Source organism: Prionailurus viverrinus, chromosome B4 (genome assembly GCF_022837055.1).
Source record: "Prionailurus viverrinus isolate Anna chromosome B4, UM_Priviv_1.0, whole genome shotgun sequence".
Lineage (NCBI taxonomy): Eukaryota > Metazoa > Chordata > Mammalia > Carnivora > Felidae > Prionailurus > Prionailurus viverrinus.
In genome coordinates, this window is record NC_062567.1 from 135,773,426 (window position 1) to 135,797,225 (window position 23,800).

At 55.5% G+C, this 23,800-nt stretch overlaps 1 long non-coding RNA gene across 3 annotated transcripts; it reads right to left on the reverse strand.

Moving 5' to 3' along the window:
• Positions 1-6,100: 6,100 nt before the first annotated feature.
• LOC125169743 (uncharacterized) lies at positions 6,101-9,593 on the reverse strand. 3 transcript variants are annotated; one of them, XR_007153793.1, is made up of 5 exons: positions 9,250-9,593; positions 8,130-8,929; positions 7,323-7,681; positions 6,443-6,541; positions 6,101-6,342 (listed from the first exon to the last, which is right to left on the reverse strand). It is a non-coding gene; the product is annotated as an uncharacterized LOC125169743 (long non-coding RNA). The 3 variants fall into 3 exon arrangements; XR_007153794.1 differs by having other exon boundaries at positions 9,126-9,593; XR_007153792.1 differs by lacking the exon at positions 9,250-9,593 and having other exon boundaries at positions 8,130-9,112.
• Positions 9,594-23,800: the final 14,207 nt, after the last annotated feature.

A 23,800-nucleotide genomic window follows, 5' to 3' on the forward strand; every position in this document is an offset into this window, starting at 1 on the left:
ACCCAGCCCCGACCCGCTGCAGGAGACTAGCCGCGGGCGGCCGATGCGCCGGGTCCGCGGGCAGACCCTAGACCGCCACCGCAGCGACGTGGGTGCCTGTCCCCCTGGGAGAAGGGCCCCGGGACTCCAACAGAAGCCACCTCCATGCAGCGCCCTTTAGGTACCGCGGACGTGCGGACAGGAGAGGAGAGGCTTACTGTGACTTGTCTTTTCTTTCTCTGCTCTTTATTTCTGCTGGGTATCAGGCAGATGGGAAAGAAAAGGCGATCCGCGAAGCAGAATTCTGAGTCCCAGTGAGGGCAAGCTGGAATCTTTAGACCCTTTGCCCACCAGGCTTCACCACCTTGCCGGAGTCTGGGGGTAGTTCTAGGTAAGACTGGGGTCACAGAGGTATTAGGAAGAAAGTGGATGCTAAGGTCAGGCCTCGATCATTCCATGGCCTCTGTGTGCTTTGTTTTTCCCTCACATTCAGGACAAGGTTATAATTTTTATCCCCCAAAGCTTTGGAGACTTAGCTCCTTGCAACTTTTTTTTTTTTTTTGAGATTTTTCTTAATCTTTTTTTTTTTTTTTTTAAAGCACTTTCTCTTGTAATTAAGGTACAGAAAGGAAACAGGAGAAAGGAGTCTTAGAAGGCTTTGCGTTTGGAGAGGAACATCAGGGTGTCTTCTAGTTCTCGGTCAGGTCAGGCCAGGCCCTCACACCGCCCTCCGCATTTATTTCATAGCTGCATTCACCTGGCTTTGTTCTGGAGGCCCTTTTAAATGTTAGGTTTGTTTCTGAGCTTGTCAGGTTTGGGGGTGGAATATTCGAGCTTGGAGTTTGGCTTCGGGAAGATTCGGAGTTGTGGCTTGCTGTCGTGAGGCTGGAGCCCAGGTGGGGGGTCCCGCATGTGAGCGAGCTGGTGGGGAGGCGGGTGCTTCAGTACATTTCTGTGTGTGGCTCAGATCTCAGCTGCAAAGGGAAACCCTCTGGAGGCATGCCGTGCTGCCCTCACCTTCCCCAGGACTGTTTCCTGAAGAGCCCAGGTCTGTCTTTCTACATCCCTTCCTCTTTGTCGGTCCCCCATTGCCGCAGCAACTACCTGTCCTTTCTCTTTTCCGAGGCGCCGTAACACCATCAGGTCAGCCTACATGTGCCCCTGCAGAATGCTGATGTGTGGGCCCAGGCCCCCCGGCCACCGCTCCAGGAGAGAACTGCCCCAGAGAGGCTCTCTGCAGGCAGCCAGTCGTCAGTGGTCCTTGCCAGTGTGAGACTTGGAGCTTCCCCCCCCCCCCCCCCCCCCCCCCCCCCCGCCGGCCGTCCTGGTCACCTGCTTGGCCATTTATATTGAAACGACTTTCAGTGGGCTGCCAGGTTCACAGAGGGCTGAAGGCGGGAGAAGGCTCAGGTGGGGCTCAGAGCCACCCACCCTGGCTGCTTGGCTGGGGAGACCCTGCTCTCGGGGTGCTGCGCACGCCCCGGCAGAAGGGGTGGTGGACAGAGGGCATTGCAACCCCCCGGCTCTGGCGAGGCTGCTTTGTCACGAGGACTCTGGCCGGCCCAGCCTCGAGCTTGTGGCTGTGATTTTACACCGGAGGTAGACGCATCCCAGCCCAGATTTGAGGGCGAGATCAGGATGCACCTGGCTGGGAAGGGTGGACGCCTTAGATGACCGAATCTGGCCGCAGGGGTGGGGGATCGCCAAAGCTGGCCCGCTTAAGGCAGGTCTGGGACGCAGATTTCAATGGGGCTCTGTTTTTCCTGGGAACGGTTCTTACCTATAAAATAAGCCTATGTGTGTATGAGTAGGAAGCGGTGGGTGGTGATGTTTTTAAAAAAAGAGAGAGAGAAAGAAAGAAAGCCAAAATAACAAAGTGGCGTGTGTTGGTCCCGGGTCTGTGCGGTATTAGGCCAAGTCACTGTTCCGTCCACTTGGGCCTCAGTTTCCCTGGCCTTTAGGGAGGCGTGATCATTCTTATTCTGTCTTCCTCTTGGGTCGTGAGGATCCCATGAGCCTGAGGTGGGTGAGAACGCTGTAAATTATGAAGCACTTGCTGTAGGTACTTGAGATGCTGTCCTTATTACCTTAGGAAAACCCCTGTACTATAGGCTGCTGTTGTGTGATCGAAACTCCCGGGGACCCTGCGGTACCCGGCACAGACCGAATGCTCTGGGTGTTTTTGGTGACTTGAGCTGTATCGAAACCCGCTGCCTTAGCTGTAAGAAGGATGCGGGCCAAGCCTGGGGAGAAATTGGGCAAGATAAAGAACATCCTTGTCCCCTCAAGGCCTCTGGACCTGACGCCAAGATGGCCCCCAATTTGGGGGGTTGGATGTGACGGTTCCAGAGACCCTCTTCCTTCTGGCACATACGCCTGAGAACCTTGAATGTTTATCCCAGAGTCCGAGCCCAGACTCTTGTCTGCGGCCACGCCTGGCCTGGTTAGGGTAAGGGTCTGCGGGGCCCAAACCCCTGGCCCAGCCCGCTTCTCCCTGAAGAACCCAGCTCACGTGGCTCCCGGAGCTGCGGGTGCAGAGAGCACACGTCGACGCTGGCCCCCAACACTGGCCTTGCCGCGTTTGTCCTGGTGACAAAGAATGAGGTCAGCGTGGTTTGCCATCCACAAATCACGATTTTTTTATTCCAAGGAGAGACTGTCTGTATGTGAGATCGGTCCTTGTCGTCTACAGCAGGTTGTATTTTCACTGGCTTTGGGTGTTTGCACGTGTGTCATAAAAAGGGAAGTGACCCCCAAGAGAATTCGAGTAGGGCCTGCCCTTTGCCTGGTTTAGGGGCGCCCCTGCTGGACCTCAGATCAGCTCCAAGCCGTAGGGCGGCAAAACTCTTTTTCCTATATACATACACACACATGTATACACACACACACACACACACACACACACACACACACACAGGCAAGTGCGTGCACATGCGCACACACATGTATCCCAGGATATCCTCGTGTTGTTAACATTTAATGTTCTAATTTTAAATTTCGAGGCACCAACTGACTGTCTTAAGAGTCTCATTCAGCCTGTCTGCCTTGGAGCGATTTTATTTACAAGCCTTTGCATGGTGTCAAAGGGCTCTGTGTTTCTTGCAGACCGTGTTCGGGTGGTTGAGTGTTTTGGTTTTCGGCCACAGCTGGTTCGTTTTTCCGAATCTGTAGATCCAGGTGTGCGTTGCGAAGTTTTTTTTTTTTTCCCCGGCGAGAGAAGTTTCCCGGCGAGCTTTGGAGCCCTCCTAGAAGTTTCCGGCATTCTACGTGTGAGGGTAGAATGCCAGTTTCGGGGCTGTCAGCGTGCGGGCAGGAGGTGGCAGTCATTCCTTCTAGACAAGAAGACGCAGAAGGGGCCACTTTGGAAGCAGGATCCCGCAGCATATTTAGAAGGCAGAGTCGGAAAACTGGTCAATGGAAAGAAATTAGCAAAGGCGCGAGCCTTTGATGGTGGTTAAAAAAAAAAAACACTGCCTGGGAGCATCGTGGGGAACCAAGCCTGTGTGCGCCTCTCCTTATTTTGAAAGAAATTCTTACAATATATGTTCCTCATGTGAAAATTACATGGACTCTTATTTTCAAGACTAATCCCACCCTTACCTGATTGCCTACATTACTACTTTCTTTCCTTTAAGAAAAATGAAGTTCATGTCCTTTTAATATTAGGAGTTACACCAAAAGTTGCTCTAGAAATAGCCAGAAACAAAACAGGACAAAAGCGTCGGCCTTTTTTTTTTTCTCCTTCTTCAGTATTTTTCTTTGCAGTCATTAAATATGATCTTGTCTTGCAGTGATAAATTTAGCTAAAACATTACTTTTCGTAGAAAGGGCATCTGTGAAAAATCCAGCCTTAACTTTGTCTTTGTGTTAACCACATCTAAAAGCTACGATATTTAGACACAGTAAAAAAAAAAAAAAAAAAGTCTGTCCTTCTATATAAAGCAAATTACTCGCCCGTGTTGTGTGAAATCAGATTTTAAGAAAATAAAATGGGAGTATTTTGACAAGACCACTGTGGTCAAATTTCCAGCAACTTGAAATTGTCACCTCAAAAACCCCTCATTCTGTACGTGATCACTTTGTAGGTAGCTTGCTTGGGTTCTGTTGCAACAGTATTTTAGAGAACGGACGTGTGAAATCTTCGTTTTAAAAAACATGCCTGCTGTCCTTTGCAACTTAACAATGAACCTTTTGAGTTCTAACTCAGGATTTATTTCCTTTCTTTCCTTTTTCTTTATTCTAAGGGCTTATAATTTACCTAGCTCACTGAGGAACTGTATGGCTAAGAAATGGTCCTAAAGTTTTCATTTCAGCTGGGGCTGGGGGAGAAAAAAACTCAACTGACTTTCAGCATTATTTTAGAAAATTAAAAAAAAAAAAACCCACAAAAACATTTGACAGTTTTTAGTTTAACACTGCTTTAAATTTTTAATAGCTCAAATCTGCTTAGATGTGGTTCAAAAAGAATATATAGTCATGGAAATAGTCAGTGACTGTTTCAGGCTCCGGATAAAGGATCGATAAGGTGCAAAAACATTTCAAATAAATCAAGGCTTTCAACTGAGAAATGAAGGCATTCTTCGGCTATTTGGGGAGAGAAGTTCTTTTCAGATTTTCTGATGTCTTTTCATTTTTGGGCGAGTAGGTAACTTTGTCTACTGGCAACTGTTAAATTACAAATTCCAATCCATCTTTAATTGCTAACACAAATTTGCTACACGTGGCATCCTAAATTCTTCAGGAAAATGTTAATTTCCCAATTGATGATGATTCCATTTTAGGAATTGCAGAATTGAGCGACTAAATTCAGAACCCACGTCTCATTGAGAGTTAATTTTGATTTTTAAAGACTTTAGTCTGTTCTGTGCTTTTTCTAATTCCTTATATAATGCTGAGAACCTAGCTTTACCATTTGGTGTATATGCGTGTAACCAGTACTGGCCTGTCATCCTGAATTCATTTTTCCTGACTTATTCAAAGTAGTCACTCTGACTACTTCAGAGTGAAAAAGATGAATTGTAATTTTTCATCTGCCAGGAGAAATTTTTTTTAATGTTTATTTATGTATTTTGAGGGAGAGAGAGAGAGCAGTGGAGGGGCAGAGAGAGAGGGAACGAGAGAGAAGCCCAAGCAGGCTCTGCGCTGAAGGCCGATACAGGTCTCGATCTTACGAACCGTTGGAGATCATGACCTGAGCCGAAATCAAGAGTCAGACGCTTAACCGACTGAGCCACCCAGGTGCCCTCTCTGTAAGGGGGAATTGTGGTTACCAGCCTGTGTGTATTGTATACGGTATATTCACTACGTGTGTGTGCGCAATCGAGCACATATTTATTGCAGCCTTCTGGAATGGTCTACCAGCATGCTCGGTGTTTGGTGGGGGAGAGGGCTGCTAATGTGGAGTTTTGCCCCCTGCTTTGTTTCTCAAACATGCTTGTCCTGTGGCCAGAGTTTTATTTCAGTTGCTAGTGAACGAATGCCAAGTTTAACATGAAATGGGGGGAACTAAAGCCAAAGAGTTTGAAAATGGCTCTTGATGCTTGGAAGGAAGGAATCCTTTCTGTGTGGATGCTTGCTCACATTCCTTCCCCGGCCCGAGAGCCTAACTCAATTATCTTTTACTTGCTTTACCTGCACCTACACCAGCAGGCTTCTTTCTCCCCTCTCCTCTTCCTCGGCTGTCTCCGTAGGAATAAAACCAAGGGCTTTCCCAAGGCAAATTGATGCCGGCGGGTTTGTGTGCAAAAGTAGGGGTCCACGCAACCACAAAACAGGCAGAGCGAAACGGAATCCCCAACCGGCAAACTACTTTGAGACAAAAGCAAACGAACGAAACGAAACGAAACAAACAACCAAAAAAAGAAAAAAAGAAAAAAGAAAGAGAACAGAACAGAAAACAGAAAAGAAAAAAAATCATAAGCCTGCTTTGCCTTTATACACAGCACCCAAAGCTTCTTAGCAGCTCCTCAAAAGGGCACATTGTCTGGGATGACTAAAGAAGGGGTATCTAACCCAGGAGCCGCCGCGCTCTCACAATCTCAAGCTGATTGGGCAGCTTTGAAAGCATGGTTCTTCTCGAGTGTGCGAAGTTGACTGTTCAAAACCCAAGCGAAAACGTAAGTTCTCACTCACACGCATCCTGCTTGCTTTTAATGAGATTAAACGCATCTGTTTACTAAGTCCTTGGAATGTCTTGTACACCGAATTTTTTTTTGAACTATTAGAAGTCGCCGCGTAGGGAAAAGGGACAGTAAACTGGAGTGCCCGCGGCCTTCTGGGCTGTTCTGAGGCCGGACGCTGGGCCGGGGACACGGGCTCGGAGGCAGAGCAGGAAGTCGCCAGCTGCATTCCCATTAGGCAGATCTTGGGAGAAATCAGGAAAAAATAACTGTATAAGGCCAATACTATAAACATCCTGGTATATCGAGAGCCTTCCTATGACTTATTTTTTTCAACATCTGACCTGAGGCACGGCGTGGCTCACAGACCCAGACCAAGTTCTTTCTCCAGGAAGCCTGTCCATCATAATCACGCTCACCAACAGAGTAAATGTTCCAGGTTTCTGTTTTGAGAATTTGAGCACACTTGTTAATATTATTTGCTCTGAATAACGTAATATGATAGCAAGTTGGGAAAAGGCTTTAAAAAACCAACCTGAATAGTAGCCAGTGGAATTACCTGAAAGCTATTATTTTCCTTGAATAAAGCAGAATTTGATTTCTGAATTTGTAACCAAATTATATGTAAATCCTTGCCAAGTATAGAGAGGATTAAAAAAAAAAGTGCGTGTTCTCAAATATGGTTCTGACTCACCCGATTTCTTGTTTTACCAAATAAAAATTAGGAGGGGGCGGAAAACAGCATCAAATTCACTTATTAATGTGTGTGAGAGCAAGAAAAAAAAATCAGCTAATAAAAAGGTTAGCAACTCGGGTGTGATTATACAATGATTTCAGGTGAAAATTACAAAGTTAATATGCTGGCATTCAGTCACTGCCTTCCGTAATGATACCGTTGTCAAATTTGTATTTGTGCCAAAGGAACAAAAGTTGTAAGTAGCATAATGTAAGATAATCTCTTTTTCTCTGTGGCTTTTTAAATTCAACGTTTTAATCCACCAACGGAATCACAAAACATGTATCACATTAGTTATAATATTTATAGTGTTTAGGAAAGTGATTATCAATAGATTAGAGTGCAGTTGTTGGAGTGCAGTGTGTGTGTGTGTGTGTGAGAACGTTATCACAGAGATATACACATCTCTAGAGTTAGCACTTGGGGAACGGTTTTATGTGAAAATAGTAACCATATATTTATTTTCAAAATCCCCGTTCAGTACTTACCGAGCTTGCTCATTATTTTGGAAAAACAAGGTTTGGTATGAAAAGCGCCCGAGACTTAGTGTGTTTAGATCTCTGCATTCAGCCGGTCTCGAAAAGTATTGTTGTTCTGGAGTCCCCAAAGTTGCTAAGCCACAGAATGTCTGATGGGTTTTTTTTTTTAAAGCCGTTGAACCATGCAGTAGAGATGGGGGGCTGGGGGGCGTGTATCATGGCAAGTGGTGCTTGGGTCCTTCCTCGGTGTGGCCACAGCAGCGGGGGGAGGTGATAGAGGGTTCCGGGTGGCTCTTTGGGACTGCCTTGCACATACTCAGTTTGTAGGACGTGCTCTCTCACCCCACAGGCCTAGTCGGGGCTGGGAGCTGTAACAGGGAAGAAGATTATAAAGGACGGGTGCTAGACGAGAGACGTAGTTCTGCCGTATTGCTAGAATACAGACACAGCATTCCTAAGCCTGGAGCTGCTACGAGGGTGTCCTTTACTGAGGAAGGAGGAGCACAGAATTCCTGGGCACCCAGCTTGGGTCGCCACGGTCCTTGAGGCTGGGAGGGCCACCCTGGACCTTCCTCGGGGAAAGAGTGAAACCCACCCCACTGTGAAGTCACCCGGCTTGGGCTGTCTGTGCTCTGCTGTGAAAAGTGAAAGTTGGTCAGCATTTCAATGAAAAGAGTCACCGGGAAACATTTCTACTCCATTTTCTAAAACTCAATTTTCTCAGAGAAATAAGAAAAACTGCCTCTAAAAAGAGGCCACGGTAAGAGCCTAACACCCAGGAAAGCAATTTGGGAAGATTCCTTAGTATATCCTGACCTTTTCCCCTCCTGGTGAAACCATGTATCTCACAGGTGGGTGTCCAGCCACAGTTCAAGGCCAAGGTCATAGGGGCCTAGAAAGCTTCCAAGGTGGGTGGGTGGGTGGGCAACCCAGGCCCCAGCCCAGCCCTGCCTGAGCGGCCAGTTTCCTCTTTCTGGGCAGTCCAATCCAATATAGAATGGAGTTTCCTGGTAAGCAAGGGCACACGAGGAACTTTTGAATGTACCAATGGCATAAAAAGTATATATATTTTTATGACAACGAGCAAGTTTCAATTGGTTGACAGAAATGGCGAGATGTGACGTCAAGGGACACTGGTTAGAATGCCAAGGCCGGCTGGGGGGGGGGGGGTGCTGGGGGGAGACAGGCACAGAGAGACATTGGGATGGGGCCCAGGAGACCTTGTTCCCCTCGGGCCCCCGTCGCAGGCGTCCTGGGACAGCCAGGTCCATCTGGCTCTGAGAGAGGGCATGCCTGGACAGGGAGAGGGGGTCCGAGCATAGTGACCCGGTGTCGTCCCCGAGCGACGGAGGCCCAGGTCGGCCTCTCTGCGGGGAAACCACTCAGGCGCCCCCGCGGAGCCGGCGGTTCAAGCTGCTGAGGCCTCCTTGGCATTATAACCAGTGTCCGGGCCCTGGAGCCCTGCCTGTCGCGACCCCCGGAAGGGGGCGCGGGAGGGAACCGCGCGGCCCCGGGGTGTTGCAGTGTAGTCGTCGGTCTCGGAGAGAGCAAAGCTGCGGCCTAGAACTTCTCTCCGCAGCTCCTACGCTCCGGGCCAGGGGAGCAGGAAGTTGTTTCTGCGGGGAAGGAAGACAGCGAGCTCGGAGCTGGGCAGCGGCTCTGGGCACGGTGCCCCGCCATCCCACGCCTTCCCGGCACCGTGAGGGCACCCCCTTCCGCCAGGCACCTTGCACACCCCCTCCATCTCTGGGCTCAGTGCGCTACCCCTCTCCACTTCACCAGATCCCGTGCAGCGCCCCCCCCCCCCCCCACCTGGCACCGCGCCCCTCCCTCCGCCGGACCCGCGCCGTCCGGAAAGCCGCCGCGGGGTCGCCCTGGCGCGCGCCCTGCACCGGGGGAAGCCCGCCGCCGTGGACCCCGAGCCCTGTCCCGGGACCTCGTCTAGAGCTCCGTGGCACACGCTGGCCCCTGCAGTGCCGAGCCCGGCGACCCTAGCCGCTCTCCGCGGCGCGCACGGGTCTGCGCGCAGGCCAGAGACCGTCGGTCCGCCCGGGGTCCCCGAGTCGGGCCCGAGCCTGCGCGCGCGCCCCGCTGCCCGCAATCATGGCAGCCGGAGCCTCGGAACGCAGCCGCCGAGCGCGTTCCGGCAGCCGCCTCGGTGCCAGGGCGGCGGGGCGAGCTGGGGCCAGGGCTCGCGCCTGCCCGCCCCAGCAGCCGCGCGGCCCCGGGGCGCGAAGCCGGAGACGGATGGGTCCTCGCGGCGGTGCCCCCCTGGCCGCGCCGGCAGGCGGGCGGGGCCGCGGGCCGGGGGCGCGCGGCGGGGAGCGCCCGGGGCGGCGTGCCCGCGGGGGCGCGCACGCGGGGCTGCGGGGCGAGGCGCGGGGCTCGGGCGGCGAATCCGCTGCTCGCGCCTCCCGCCCCGCCCGCGCGCGCGGGCCCCGGGAGGAGGGTGCGCGGCGGAGGGGGGAGTCGGGGAGGGGCCGCGGTCCGTCCTCGCCCGCAGCGGGCACGGCCGCGGCGAGGGGGGGGGGGGAGGCGGAGGCCTCGTTGGTATTCTGGGCACAGCCGAAGACTTGACCTCCCCGCGGAACAGAGGCGCCCGGGCGCGCGGGCACGGCCGCTGTCCCCGGGAGGTCTTTCCTGGCTGCGGGGCCCGTAGGAGCCTTGCTTCCCCCCACCTCCCCGTCTTCTCCTCTCCGGGTCCCCTGTACCCCCTCCCCCGCCCCGATCCGGCGGCGAAGGGGTGGGCAGGGAAACGCGCTCTCTGGGACAGGTGCCAACTCCGAGACAAAAGACATAAAATAGGCGGCAACGTGGGAAGCGCGGCCGGCGCGCTCGGGCGGGGACGGAGGCGCCGCGGGGGCCGCATCCTCGGTGCCGACCGGGGAAAGTTTGGGAAGTCGCCGCGGCGGCTTCGCAGCGGCGGGGGACGCGCGGGCCGGGCCGCCCTCCGCGCCGCGCTCGCCCTTTCCGCGCCGCTGCTGAATAATTCATGGCGCGGCCGCCGGCCATTAGCATGCACCGGGCGCGCGGCGCGTCTGTGCCAAGCCGCCGCCGCCGCATTCGGCGCCCGGGCCGAGCCAGACGAGCGGCCGCGCGGCAGCCGGGCCCACGCTGTCCCCGCGCCCGCCCGGCGGCGCCCATTGTGCCCGGCCCGCGCCGCCGGGCCGCCCGGAGCCCGCCCGCGACCCGCAGCGCGCCCGACGACCCGGCCCTGCAAGTTCGGGCCCGCGCCGCCCGCCCGCCGGGGAAGCACGTGAACTTGGAGAAAGTCGCGGGGCGCGCCGACCCGGACCTCCGCGGCAGGGCGTGGGCGCCCCCGGCGCGGCGCGCTTTCGTTTTCGTCCCGGACAAAGGTCCCTCGAGGCGCTAGTCTCGGATGCGGAGACCGGGTTCTGCCGGCCGCTCCTCCCGAGAGGTCCGGTGGTTCCGTGCGGGCAAGCCGGAGTCACAGAGGAGGAGCGGCGCGGTGCGGGACCGGGAGAGTGGGGCCTGGCCGTGCGCTTCGCCCGGCCGTCTCCGTCCCGGAGCCGTTCCGCCCTGCGAAGAGTTGCGGGAGATGGCACCGCGCTGCTCTCTGCGGTTCGCACGCGTGAAGGAGGGAAGCGTTTGGGACCCAGGACGCACACCCGTCGCTCGCCCGGGGCCTGTGCGGTGTGGGCACCACAGCGCAGCGCTGGCTGCGTCCGGGCGCGTTCCTCGGGCAAGGGCGGTCGACCTGCGAGTCCCGGGGTCACCATCGCGTTCCGGGCGACTCCTGAGGATGGTAAGTGCATTTCTCACTTTCACTACTTAGTGAGTATTTAAATATTAATGAAGGGATTTCTAAGAAGAGCCTGTAGGGCAGGCCTTCCACAGACGGAGGAGGTTGCTCTTGAACCTGAAGCCTGGCCAGCTTGGCAAGAACTCCGCGGGGCCGTCATTAAAATGCAGGAACTTGGAATTCGTGAAATACAGCTCCTGATCTCAGGTGTGCGGACCGTTTGCCAGAGAGAATTTTGTTGAACGCATAAAGTAAATAGTGCTGGCAGGCGTCTTAAACAGAATAGAAGGAAAAGAGAAAGCATCTGCTTTTAGGTTTGATGCGATTGGAAAGGTTATTTGGACGCTGGGATCGCTTTTTTTTCTTTTTTAGAAAAATTGACATCTTTCATTCCCTCCTACATCAGGGAAATTGTTGCTTCTTATTTATTTATTTATTTATTTATTCATTCATTCATTCATTCATTCATTTATTCTTTCTTTCTGCTGGTCAAGCATTTATGGAGAGCCGATTTAGGGGGCCCTCAGTCAAGCGTTGGCAGCCGCTGGGCCCAGCAAGTGAAAGGCCCTTGTGTGGAGGCTCTTGTTTATGGTGGCATAAAACGAAAAACAACTCATAACTTTTCGTAATAAATCCCCCTTTATAGGTGGCTCACACACAGGCCCAGCCGGCGGCCCTGGGGAGTTTGTGGGGAGCGAGACATGGGTGAAGGAATGCACGTTTGCCGTAATTACAGGGTTTTAAGGTAACGCTGAAATTAATTTCTTCAAAGTTGGCTTTCAGAAGCCAAGGCGGTCTCCACAGGCCAGCACTGTCTTCGTTGCATTTTCGTTCGTTGGTTCTGGCCATTTGGGATTTTCAAATGCATACTTGCATTCTCATATACCTATCCCGTTAAAGTGAATGAAACCCATGGGGGGGGGGCGGATTAAGCCCCTCTGCTCTCCCCATCTTATTGATGTGGTTTGGAGAACCTCGCCGGGTCCTTTGACCACAAAATAATGGGCAGTAGGGGCCTGTTTCCATAACACCCCAGAGTTGCAAGCTGGCTCCTGAATGCCGTGTTTCCGGGAACGTGGATGGAGGCCTGAGTAGCCCAGGCCTGCCTCACGACAACCTCTCCCCGGGCTGCCTGGTTCCCTAGAGCCCAGAGGAAAGAGGAGACCGCCTCAGTAAGATCTGGCCAACCCCGGCACAGAGGCTGGAAGTTTGCTTCAGTGCCGTAGAACGGACCCGGCGGCCGTCATTTCTGCTAGGCCCCCATCTTCCTCTCCCGAGCCACCTCCCCACCTCCTCCGTTTTGGATTTTTATTTATGACTTTACGAGAGGCAGTTAGGAGCCGTGACACCCGGGTGGGCCCTTCAGGAGCGATCTCGGGGATGGGGGCGCAGAAATGGAGCTGCTGCTTGGCGTCGGCGGTGACCGGGTTAGTAATTAGAAAGAGCTCGAGTTCCATCGGATCCTCGCCTGCAGAACGCAGGAGATGTTTTCCCCAGGTCCACGGAGGACCTGTAACGCGTCTCACGATGGGCAGGAAGGTGTGGCCTCCTGCTGAGGCTCCTAGGGAATACCCCAGGATTAAACCAGACCCCCGAAGAAGGGGTGTCTGCTGCTCCCTCTCCGTGGGCCTATGGGAGCAGGGAAAGGCTGAGCATCCAAGGAGGCACCCCCAGGGCCACTTCGTGAGGGCTTGCTATTTGTCAAAGCTGCCAAGGCCCATCTCCCCCGCCAGCGTGTGCCCCTGGCTCATGGAATGTGATGGGCTTGAGAGTGTCTATAGTAAACATTCCCCCCCCCCCCGCCCCCGGGAAGAGGCACTATCTCAGCACCAACGCTGTCCTGTCTTGCCTTTGTCCTTGATTCTCAGAGCCAGCCCAGTTTCAGTGGAGGCTTGGGCCCCCACCAGGGGCTTCCTACCATGTTGGGATAGCCCATCCAGGCACGTTTTATTTTTGAGGACATGCACACCAAAGTCAAGGTTCCAAAAACGAACTGGCGCCCGTCTGGTTTTTGTCACTTCTGGATTTAATAGGAAGAATGTGCTAAGCAGGGGCATAGGGACTCGTGGACTGTGGTGGGCGAGTGGGAGGATGGCCCTGGTGTTTCCATTTTTGTTTTAAGCCGGGGCCAGCCCTGTAGTGTTTTGTCGCCTGTACTTGGGGCTGTGTCACGCCCAGCCTTTGGCCGCTGGAGGCCCCAGATCCTGGGCGATGGGTCTCCGGGGTGCTGGTGGGGGCCAGCTGCTCAGCACAGGCAGTGTGTGGCGAGGAGGTCTCTGCTGTGACCAGGTTCCACGCACCACCTGAACAGGTGCAGACGGCAGTTTGCTTTGCTCAGTGGGAACAGCCGGGAGGTTTACAGCAGGATGACTTTTGGCTCTGTGTGGTTTGCACCTGATGGGGCCGTCTGTGACCCAGTCTTGCTTGCTCTCGTCCTCAGAAGGGTGTCGGGCCAGGGCCTGTTCTGCCCTGGTGTGGATGAGGCCTGAGTGGAAGGCAGTCCCTGGGGCTGAGAGAGGGTCCGGAGGGCTTTGCCTACCCTGCCGGGCACTCTCTCTGAACAAGCACTCCCTGATGTCCAGGGAAGCCAGTGTTTGGGAAGGGAGGGAGGCCCTTGCGGGCCAGCCAGGAAAACAGCTTAAAACCATCATGCTCGGTATTCGTTGGGCTTACACGGTGTGCTTGCACATCTGGGGCGAAGGGAGGATACTCTTGCAGGCACCCCATTAAAAGGGGGTGTCCCGGCTCACATCGGGCAGCTCCAGTCCCGTCCTTGCCCCCGGCTCACTGTGTGACCCCGGACAGGGCATATCCTTGTACCCCGAGTCCTGTACCCCAAGTCCTAGGGCAAGAGTAATAAATCCCACCTCGGAGGGTCGTTTGGAGCGTCCAGGCACCGTGAATTCCACAGAGCACGGTTCCTGGCACGTGGCAGGGAGCCATAAATGGCTGCTGCTGTTGTCATTGTGATTGTTGTAAATGGTAATCGCCATTTTTATTGCTAGTGACAATTATATTTTTGAGTCTCTAAGGAACGGGGAGTCCGGTTTTGGTTTCACTAGAAAGGGCACCTACAAGTTCACTCCCCCGCCCCGCAGGTGGTGGTACAAATGAACTTTGATATTTCCTATCTGGTAGACTGCGAGGAGCTTGCAAATAGGGCTTTCCTTCCCACGGGGACCTGGCTAGGATGCACCGGGGGCACTAGAGGGGGGCAAGGCCTCTGGAGGTCCCGGGACGTGCTCCCAGAGGAAGGAGTGGGACCTCCTCCCCGCCCCGGGAATGGCATTTGAGGAGGTCACTTGGGCGCCGACCCCAGGGTCTGACGTGTGCCCCTCACCTATTCAGGGTCTGGGGGAAGAATGAGGGCAGGATGTCGCGACTCGGGGGTCCAGAGTGGCCACAGCAGCTGCCAGCATCTTGCTGGCAATGCGGCTGGCGATTTGGTGGGAGGGTTTCACCACTGATGAGCTAATTGCTTTTTGGCCGAATACAAGCATACGTTCACCAGAACACTTCGCTGAGGAGAATCTTGTCTCTTCGCTGATGGTTCAGGAAGACCCAGCGAGATTGGCCTTGCTGAAAACATGTTGTCCGAACAAGAAAGGAGCCTGGGCGTCCTGATGTTATGTGGCTGAGGACCGAGAAAAGGCAATAACTGTTCTCGGGCAGAGACAATGGATCTTTTATACGAAATGCTTATTTCCAGGGCTGACCAGTGTCCCGTTGGCTTGGGCCAGCAGAGCTCGAGTATCTGGGTATCACAGGCCCTCAGAACCCAGTCAGGGACCGAGATTTATAGAAAGGGAAAAGAGAAAGCCCCCCTGACCCATGGTTCTTGGAACATTCAGCGGGAACGTCTGGCTTTCTTTGTTGAGTGGAGGCTAACTTTCTCAAGTTTAATTTTTCCCTTCTGTGATCTCTTTCTCAAGGGTGCGAGGGCACATTCGCAAGCACCGGAAAGGTGGCCAGGTTTCCGGGTGTTGGATGGTGGGGGCTGGAGGGACCCTCCCTTGGGCTAGACCCCGCTGGGCCTTTGTTTGCTGGAGGTGATGGGTAGTCCAGGGCAAGTGAGGAAAATCGGGACTGTTCGAGGAAGGGTCCGTTCCCGGAGGAGGAAGCCATCGAGGGCGATTTTGGGTAATATTTGTGACTTTCTGGGGCCCTTTGCTCCTCCCAGAATCCATTCTCCGATGAACTCGGAGGGATCCGCAGGCTGTCAGGGAGTCCGGCCTGCCACGGGTAAGCCGCACGCTAACCCTCACGTACCCTCGATGGCCGGAGAGGGTGTGTTTGTCACTCCTGACAAACCGGCCCGGAGTCAGCACTGGACGGACGTTTTCTGAATTACTAAAATGAACAGAACTTCCCTCTGACGCTTATCCAGTAGCCATCTCCCTCTTCCTGCTCTGTGGATAGGGTCCAGCCCCATTCCTGCTAAATCGCCAGCCTCGACGCAGCCAGGAAGGCGCCCTGAGAAACCAGGCCCGGCTCCCAGGCTGGAGTTAGGGGCTCGGAGGAACGGATCCGCCTGGGGCCGGGAATGAGAACGTCTTCCTGGCGTTGGGGGGACGTTGGAAAGGCCGCGGGGGATAATCGGCCTGGGCTCCCTGCCAGCTGAGGGGGTCCTCGGCCTGGACGCCCCTTCGAAGCGGGTGAGGACAGGGGAGGGAGTGGCCCCAGTCCGGGTGAGGGATGAGAGTCCGCTCCCTGCCAAGCTTCCCCTTCCCCCGTGAGTCTTTGTTGGCAGATGATAATATTTGGCTTTCAAAAAATGAAGTTTCGTTTTTTAAAACTGCTTTTGCATCCCTTTTTTTTTTTTTTATTTTTTTAAATCCTGGGACCGCTCAGCTGTGGTCTGTTTACCCTGACCCCCCAAAATGCTCTGAAGAGATCTCTCTTTGAGTGGGGGGGGGGTGGTGACCAAAACAACTTCTGAGGCCGTGTGGGTGGGATTGGTAAAATCTAAGTGGGAAACACTGGAATGGCATGAGGCAGAAAACCCTCCCAATACAAGCTTTCACTCGGTGGGGGCGGCTTCAGGAGTCAACGCTGGACTGGGAGACAGTCCTTGCTGTGAGATTCCAGATGGCAGGCTTGTTTGCATCGGATTCCGGATGGGTCAGAAAGCCGTGTGGCCGCCGTAGTGGGGCCCTTGAACACGCGGCCGGGCCTGCTGCCCCGTCCGTGGCCGAGAGGTGGGTTCTCTGAGTAGACCTGTGAGCCGGAGAGGCAAGGATTATTATTTGTCAAGTGATTGGCGGTTGTGGTTGGAAACGTGTGCCCGGGATGTACGAAGTGAAACGGCCTTTTTTTCTTTTCTTTTTCTTTTTCTTTTTTTCTTTTTTTTTTTTTTTTTTTTTAAGGGAGGGATAGAATTTTCCTTCCGAATTGAAACAGGATTGTTGTCCCTGATGCCTTTGGCTTCTAAGGCCAGGGCTGGGTTTTTCGGTGGAACGCCCTTCCTTCATTCTGGGATCTCCAGTGGCAGGAAGAGTGTTTAGCTGAACTATTTACCTGCTGGTTTGGGGCTCTTAAATCTTGATTCGCCTTTCATGTGTTTCACGGCGATATTTACATTCAAATCAGCCTGTTATAATTACATTTTAAATTATAATAAAACGGTGGTGCGGGGCTCGAGTGTTCCTTATCTTGGAACCGCAAGAGACTGCGGCGAATCTCAGGCAGGTTGTTCGTCACGTTACCCAGACCTGCCCGGCCACCCTGACTGATGTGTTGTGTCCTGAGACCCACGCTGGCTGCAGGCCTTGGGGTGGAGGCCGTTCTCTCCTGGGCATCCAGCTGGCGCAGCAGAGGCCACTTCTGGCCGTGGCGATACTGTGCCAAGCTGTTCCTGGAATGGAATCCCCGGCGTTCCTGGTCAGGCGCGTGGCATCAGAATCCTACCTGCTTTGTCTCTGGCATCAGCTGTCGAGCGGGTCACGTGGCGGTGTGCGTGAGACCAGAGCCCGAGGACCAGAGGGCTCCTCCTGGGCTGCTTCCTTCCTGCTCAGTCGCCTTGCCCCTCCACCTCCTTCTTGGGCACGACCTGATCCGAGCTTGAGCTCCCGTCCCCGGTTGCTCAGGTGTCCAGACAGCCCCTTACTCCCAGGCGCTGCCGACAGGCCCATGAGCCGAGGCGGCAGGCCCGGCCAAGGTCAGTCCACGCTGTACCCCCCTGCCTGGGGAGCCCCCATCTCACCCTGACAGCCCTGGGGCTCCCCAGGCACAGGGGCGGCAGGTGCCTGGCCACGTAAAGGGCCGAGGGAGAGACTTGGGCAGACAGAGTGGCCGCGCGGACGTGGCCTGGCCGCCTTTGGCGGAGGCCAGCGGAGTCTGATAAATCTCCGAATAAGAGCACCGCGTTAAAAACCCTCAGGCCCGCTGGCCAGGTCTGAGGGCTGGAGCACGGGCACGCTTCGCCTTTGCCCCGTGTGGTGGCCAGGATTGGCTTTCGTGGGGCCGAGGGGTCTGCGATGGTCTCAGAGGGTGTGGTGACGTGCCTGGACCTGACCTCATGGCGGCCTCGCGGCCCCTCTGGGCAAGGCGGCCGGCTGCCCGGCCCGGTGCTCGGCCCTACGTGTGCGTTTTTCATTCCGTCGTCCGGCAGCCCTGAGTGGTAGGAGCCCTCCTCCCCGTGCCTCCTGTGGCTGGGGAAACCGAGGCCGGGAGAGGTGGCACGGCCCCGGGGTCAGGTGGCCGCTCGGACACAAGGCCGATTCAGGGCCCGGGCTCCGGGCCGAGGTGGCACGGCCTCCCGGGGCGTCACTGGGATGGGCTCACTCCGTGGCCGGGCCCGGGGAGCTGGCCGGGCTCGGGGGGGGGGGCCCCCTCCCCGAACCCGGCCCCCCGGGGAGCACGCCGGGTGCCGGCCGCCGCCTGCTCCCCCTTGGGCCCGGCGCGGGAACAATGCGGCCTCTGTGCCCGCGGCGGGCCCGGGCCGCCCGGCCTCCGGAGCAACATGGCGCCCAGGGCCGCGCCGCACGGGGAGGGCTGGCGCCGGGGCCGGGCCCGGGCCGGGCCGGCTCCCCCGTCCTCCTCGGCCGGCCGCTGAGTGGCCAGCCGCGCCTGCCGCCTCCTCCCTCTCCCGCTCGGCCGCCCCCCCCACCCCCGCCCGCCTGGTGGTGGGTTCGGGGGTCCGGCCCACCCGCCTCTGCCACGTCTGCCATCCTCCCGGCACCCAGGAGCATCTTTCAAAAATTCCCGGTGGGCGGGGCCGAGCCGCAGCGGCCGCCTCTGGCCCCCCCTCCCCGGGCAGCCGGTGCCAGATGAGAGCAGGAGACAAAAGTAGCATTTTCCTCGTCCTCCTGGGCTGGCGGCAGAGCCTCCCCCAGCGCCACTTGGCTCCTGGCGGCCCTGCCTCCGGGTGCCGGGGTGGCCGAGGCCCAGGCCGCGCCGGCCGGGACCGAGGGACCGACGGCCGAGGGTGGCCAGAGAGCAGGACGCGCGGGGGCCCGTCGGACCCGGGGCTGGCACCTCCCGGCCGGCGGGGCCCGCCCTCCCCTTCCTGCCACCGTGCCCGGCCGGCCCGGGGGGCACCCGTTCCACTCCCGTGCTTTTGAGCAAGCTCCCCGTCCTCCTGCACCTTGGGTAAGTCACCTTCTTCCCTTCTCTTGCTGGAGACGAGCCGAGGGCTCTGCCATCTTGTGCTCGGTGCCTGTTACGTTTCCTTCCCTCTAATTGGTTATCCGAAATTCAAAATTCTATTTCCGACCCCCCCCCCCCCCCACCCAACCGGTCTTCGGTGAAGTAAGCCTTTCCGAAACCTGCAGGGAAAATGCAGAAGCCGGGCCCCATTTATTTTTAAGATCCAAAGCTATAGGCTTTGGGAATCACAATAAAAATGAATGTTTGTTATTTTACAGTAGCCGCGTGCTCGATTGTAATTGGGACGAATGTTTCAGGAGGCCTTAATAGGCACGGCCTACTCGTTCGTGCTCAGTGGGGTCGGTTCGTCGTGGGGGTCTCCTGACTAGTACTGTTATTACGATTGTCTCAGTTTTTGGTGGTGCCAGGAATGGCCGAGAGAAAAAACACCAAAGCGCCCTCGCTCCTCCCTGCAAACTCCTCGGCAGGCAGGGCTGGGCTGGCATACGGGAGGGTGGGTTCTGCATTGAGAAACAGAGGCCCTTTTATTTTATCCGGCATCTTCAATGCTGCCGTGTCCACAGTTTAGGGATCCTGTTCTTTGCTCCCTTTCGTTGCATTTTATTTCGGGTGAGGAGGGGAAGAAAAAGAAGGCCCTTTTCGGCCCTCAGCTCAGCTTGGGGAAAATCTTTTAGGCTGTTTGGTGCTTTGTTTTTTAAACACTTATTTAAGCCCGGGGATTCCGCCTCACGGCGCTGCGCCCAGCTCATGACCGCCCTGCCCACAGACGGTGCGTGGGGTGCACGTGGGCACGTCCACCAGACGGACCCTCGGGGGGCCTGAGTTGTCCGGGGCCGGCCTGTGCCGGATCCCATCCTGGTTTCCCGTCTGCAGAGCTGTAGGCCGAGCCACTCGACTGTCCGGGGCCTGAACCGTGGCCAGCGGGGGTGGGAGTCCCTGGAAGACCTTTGCGTCCCCAGGCCACGCTGCCGCCACGGTCCAAGAGCTGAACTCCGTGCTTGCCCGAGTTCCTGTGATGGTCCCCGACCCTTCAGAACTGCTGAACCTTTTCATTTAAAAGGTGGGCTTTGCAGAGTTCAGCTGCGAATCACCTCCATCCTCCGGCAGGCTGACGGAAGTGCCCACAGATGCAGCCTGGGTTCCCCCCCCCCCCAACGTTTGGGGGTAGCTGGGGTCTTGATATATGGAAAATGGAAAACCAGGCCCAGAAAGTTCTGAATTGCAACTGAGAAGAAACTTCCCACGTAAATACATCTTTGTTTTCCTAATTCGGAGGCGTTGGGCCCTGTTTGTGTGGGTCTGAGCAGGCGGCCGGGGCAGACACGACCACATATAAAAGTGAGCTGAGCTCACACAAGGACTGTTACGGCTGCTTTTGTTCTTAGATTAGACAGCAGTCGATACGGGAGGTTTGGGGCTGTAGAGACAGGCGTATATAGCGGAGATCATTAAAACATTTCCACGATTGTGAGCGTGGAACGCCACGTTCTGCTGCTACAAGCCGGAGGGTCATTCCACACGAATATTTAGCAAGCACCAAATTAGACACCGGCGACAAAACACGAGTCATAGGAAAAAACCAGAGTGTCATAAATTCTGACGCGAAAGAGTCGAGAGTGGAGAGAGGTGGGTCGGGGGGAAGGAGGGGCCGTCGTTTTTAAAGAATTTATGCTTTTGCTAGCTGCCCACGCCTCATCTCCCAAAATTTTATTTTTTGGTGTAATCAGTGTAGGTAAATAGGCCTGGAATCCCAAGTCCTGGAACGACAGTCTGATTTCCTTGAACGTGACTTCATCTCCTTTTTGGAAGTAAGGGCAAGTAGCATAAAATCAATTAATTTCCGCAGATGAGCATTTTCATCCTGAGTTAGTATTTTCCACCGAGATTCTGTTCACCTAAAGGTTGTAACGTATACGCATAACACGTTTTCCAGCAGAGTGGGGTGGTTATGCGTAATCGGTCACCATCTTTGTCTTTTCAACTTGGGTAATAACATTCTGCCTCCTCCCCCCATCCCCAAGTCAGGAAAATGCCATGGAATCTTTTGTGTCCTGAATCGGGCAAAATATCAGCCTTCTTCACGGCACCCATTTCTTCTTGGCTGTTTTTTTTTGTTGTTGTTGTTTTTTTGTGCGTTTTTTTTTTTTTTTTTCCCTTTGGGAAAGTACCACACAGAGCAGTCAGTGTTCCTATCATCGCTTCTATATAAATTCCACTATAGGCTGAAATTATACATTCTCACAACACAGATGGGCTGGTCTGTCATTACGACTGCTGGGTCCTTGTTGGAACACACAGCATATTTCAATTGTGGAGTCGACAATTTCAAAGAACTGAGGTCAAAATAAACAAGTTGCGCTTGTGTGGTGAAACGGTGCCCTGAGCAATTCGGTAGAGGAAACACCCTCACCGTCATTAGATGATAATTTAAATTTTCGTCTTTGTCTTTGCCTTTTAAGACTCCCAATGCCCTACGTTAACGGACCTTAAGTGCTTTAATTAATTACCAATTTTTATTTTGTGTGGCAGTGTGAGCGGGGTTAACGCTAGATTAAAATTCAAAATTACGGGGTTTGGGACTTTAGATTTTGAGATCTTCATGAAATCTCTAGCTGTTCTGTACAGGCTGACAAATTTATTTGGGGATGTTTATGAAAAATCACATAATAAATATTTTGCCTGGTTTAAAGGTACATTTAAATCCCTCCCCACCCCCCCCAAAAAACATTCAACAGGTGAACTGCAAAGAGTAGCTGTAAACTTGAAAAAAAAAATAATAATCTCACCAAGATAACGAGGTGCAGAATTCATTGGCCATCAGCGCACGTGAGGACAGAGAAGTTTTACGGCCACCGTAATTTGAAAACGGTGACTGTTTATTTTGTGAATTTGCTCACGTTATGATGTAATCGGTTCTGAGGGTTCTTCCCCACGCCCCCCTTCCCCGCCTCATTTTCAAGTGATTGCTTCTGCTTTTTCCGAATTTTGGGTTCAGGCTCTGCCCTTCCCAGCCGCTGAGGCCGCCTTCCCTCGCTGCCGAACCTGAACGAGAGAGACACGGGTGCTTCCTTCCTCCGTCTTCTGCGGGCTCCCCGAGGCTCCTTCCATTCGTTAATAGAAGTGCTTTGTTGTGGCTTGTTTATTTCAAGGAAAAGTACCTGTTGGTGGAGGTGTTGGGAAATAACAGGAAGAGTGTAAAGCGGATGAAATTTGCCGGAGCTCCTTGGGAGCCGCTTTCTCTAGCGATTCTGCTCCCACCTCTTCCTGCGTTCCCCGTTTGGTCTTTTAGCCTGTCCACCCCTGTGCCCGCATCAGACCCGTATTTACCAGCAGCTCCGAGAACGTGGCTGATGCCGGTCTGGGTGCTCTTAAAGGTCGGCAAGGCAGAGCAGCCCCTGCCCTGCGATTCAACGGCAGAGAAGCGAGGGTGATGGTGGTTGTGCTGGGAGCAGTGCGCGCCCAGGGCGCCCGTACCACGCTGGGCACCTTTCCCATTCGAGAAAGCAGAGTACAGAGGAGCGTGAGCTCTGGGCCTGAGGCTGGGGCTCAGACCCAGTCGGTTTCGTTTCCCGGCTGTGTTGATCCAAGGCAAGCCATTTCGTCTCTCCGTGGCCCCGTTTCCTCCTCCATAAAATGGGCACAGTAAGTGTCCCCGCCTCGGAGGAACACGCACAGTGCACGCTTAGCACGGCGCTCGGTTCACAGAGAGCACCCCATACCTGCTGGCAGTCCTTGGTTTATTTCTGAGTCTCAGAAATGCCTGCCGGGCGGGGGTTCTCGCCGGCTCCACTCAGCCAGGGGAGGCGCTGGGCCCGAAGCGGAGCCCTCGCGTTCAACTAGCTGGTGAAGATTGGGATGGGGTTCGACCCAGGCCCGCCGTCCTCCAAAGCCCATGTTCGTTCTGCAGGTCCCCACAGTGGTCAGGTGGGGACCGCAAGCCTTTGCCAGCGTGTGCGCACCTCGGTGTGTGCAGGTAACACACACGCGTGTCCTGTGCCTGCAACACCGTGCACACGTGTGTCATACGCATGTAACACGCGCGCGCACACATACACGGTCCTGTGCTTCTCTTGATATGTCGGTGGTTTCCGGAGGTGGGCTGGCCTTTGGAGGCACCGTGTCTCCTCGAGGCAGGCGCTCTCCGTGGCTTCTCAGTGAGCCATGGAGCCCGTGGGCCACCCCCGGGGACACCCGCCAGGCGCTGCACTGCCCCACCGTGATGGGTCATTGTCCCCAGCCCGGGGCGCCCACCCGGCTCCCGGGAGGTGAAGGAAGGCCCTTTGGCCGGGCTGGCTGCACTCTGGGACCTGGCCCGGCAGGGCACGGGCTCTTCCGAGGGACAGGCTGTTCCGGGCACCGGCCATTTGCAGACTCCGAGGAGTGGAAGTGAGCCTCCGGGCCCGCGAGAGGAAATGGCGGCACGGGCAGGCCCAGCACAGGATCCGGGAAGGCGGCCGAGGGAGGGGAGCGGCCGGAAGGCCCAGGGGTGGGCCTGTTGGCGCGCTGGCGGCCCTCCCGAAAGAAATGGCCAGCGGGGCTGGTCTTCCCCGGGCGGGTCTGCGTGTGTCTGTGTGTGTGTGCACCCGAGTGCGGGCTCGGGCCGCCCAGGGGCCACACCGAGAAGGTCTACGGGCCCAGCTGCCCCACGGGTACCGTGGTGGGGACTGGGGGGATTTGATGAGGCCGCGTGCGCGGCCTGCGCACCTCTGGACACAAGAGGCCTCGAGGAGGAGGATTCTTACTGCAGGCCTTGGTTGTCTTTAAAGCGGATGAGACCGCATCAGACTCGGGAGACGGTCCGCGGTGGCAGGTGAGAGCCGAAAAGTTGGTTTGTATTTCCCCTCTTTGGGGCCTCTTAGGTGGAGACCAGAGGCCTGGGTTCTCAGGTGAGCCGCGTGCCCGTCCCAGCCTCAGTTTCCCCATCTGTAAAGCAAGGGGACGAACCCTCCCCGCAGGTTGCCGGGGGCATCCAGTGTGATGATGGCACCTGCCGTTTCTCCCCTTGATGGGGAGCGGTGGCGGGTGGGCCCTGGGGAAAGGCCTCGGGGCCCCGCACCCCTAGCCGGATGGGAGACCCCAGAAGGGAGCAGCGGTGGGGGCCGCGGGGACTGGGCTG